Source organism: Athene cunicularia, unplaced genomic scaffold, assembly GCF_003259725.1.
Source record: "Athene cunicularia isolate RWA unplaced genomic scaffold, athCun1 SCF_2, whole genome shotgun sequence".
NCBI classification, from domain to species: Eukaryota; Metazoa; Chordata; class Aves; order Strigiformes; family Strigidae; genus Athene; species Athene cunicularia.
This window is the reverse complement of record NW_020799266.1, coordinates 474,669-476,337: the sequence shown is the minus strand read 5'-3', so window position 1 is coordinate 476,337 and position 1,669 is coordinate 474,669.

Sequence of the window (1,669 nt, the reverse complement as noted above, 5' to 3'; positions counted from 1 at the left end):
TAATCTCATTCAAGCAGTGGTGATTTAGGAGCATGACTGGGAAAGGCTCAGCTTGTTTGCCCCTCTGAGCACACACAGAGCCCCTCACCTGTACATCTGGTCTGAGTGACTGGGCCTGCAGTGTGCAGGCAGAGTGGGCCTGGCTGGGGGGGGCAATGGGCTGGGGTGCCTCCAGTGGTGGCCACAACTGGCATTGCAGGAGCTGCCACTGGGGAGAGATGTCACAAACAGACCCTGGCACCCCCAGTGGGGCAGCAGCCACACCAGTGGGGAAACAGTGAGGAGTGAGCTGGGCTCCTCCACCCGTCCCCTCTGGGATGGCCATCCCTCTGCTCTGCTGCAGCGCTGGTGACAGGCCAGCCCAGCGCAAGGGGACACCAATATCCAGGGAGCCACTGTGGAAGAGGACAGGCTACAGCACTCCAGGGTGTCCTCTCCTTCCCACACGTAAGTCCCTTTGTTTTCTGCTACAGCCATCCCGCGTGGCCTTGGCCAAGCCTCTTAAGTCTCTGTGACCACTGGTGCTGCATGGGGACAGCAGGGCTGTGGTTTGGGGACAGGAAAGGCTGCAATGGGTCAGTTGGGAGCACAGAGGGCAAGGAGCAGCCTGCAAGGCCAACACACAGCTGCCCACCCCACCACCAATGTCCAAGTTTGAAAGTGAAGCCAGCAAACCCTACTTGGCTTCTGTGGGGGCTGTGACACAGATGTAGCTTCATGGGGCAAACCAGCACTTTGGGGAACCAAGGACACCTCAGCTCTGGAGCCACTCCAGAGGGGACAGCAGAGCGTGGAGCTGCTCACGGGCTCTGGCAGGCACTGCAATGTGGGACTATTCAGCTCTTGGGGGGTCTGACCCCAGCACCAACAGAACAGCAGGGGCTTCCTCCTTTTAATGAGGGTCTTCTGGGGATACAAACCAAAGGTCTGTCTGGGTCCCCTCCCTGCCGCTCCAGCAGATAGAGCGGCATGGAGACACGACAGCTAGCACATGGCATTGGGTGAGTGCGATGGCAGGAGGGCAGCAGCTCCTCCAGCCACCCCACCCGCGGGCACCGGGGGAGGCTGAGCCCCTGTGCCCAGCACAGCCAAAACCATACCAAACTCTGCCTGTGCTCTGCGTGCAGGCCCAGAGGCCTCATGCAGTTCCAGCAAACCTGCGCGCAATGGCTTCACCCCAGTGGCGCGGGACAGCAGCGGGCGGTGAGGACGTCACCCCGCAGGTGCAGGACGGGGTGGAGGGCAAGTGGGTCTTGCTCAAACATGGGCCTTGGGGTTTTGGGGTCGATGGGGCAGAGACCTGCACACGGACTGTGAAGCAGCCCTGGGGTTGATGGGCAACATCGCCTGGAGAAACATGGCGCAGGGGAGAAAACACGTTTCTCTGAACTACTGCGAAGGAAGCAATCCATTGAAAAGAGGCAAAGGGTTTTCTGCAGGACCAAGGGACCACCGATGTTTATTAGAGCGGTGCAGCTGGCGGGAGGGAGCACAGCTCCGTGCCAGCCCCCGTGTCTCTGGCGGCTCCTGGCGCAGCCCCGGACGGGAAACGAAGGTCTGGGGCCCTCGGGAGCCCAGTGGGGAGGGAGCCCCTCGGCCCAGCCGAGGGCGAGCAGGGGCTGCGGTTTGAGCGGAGACCCGGGCCCGGCCTGCTGCAGGCCGAAGGCGG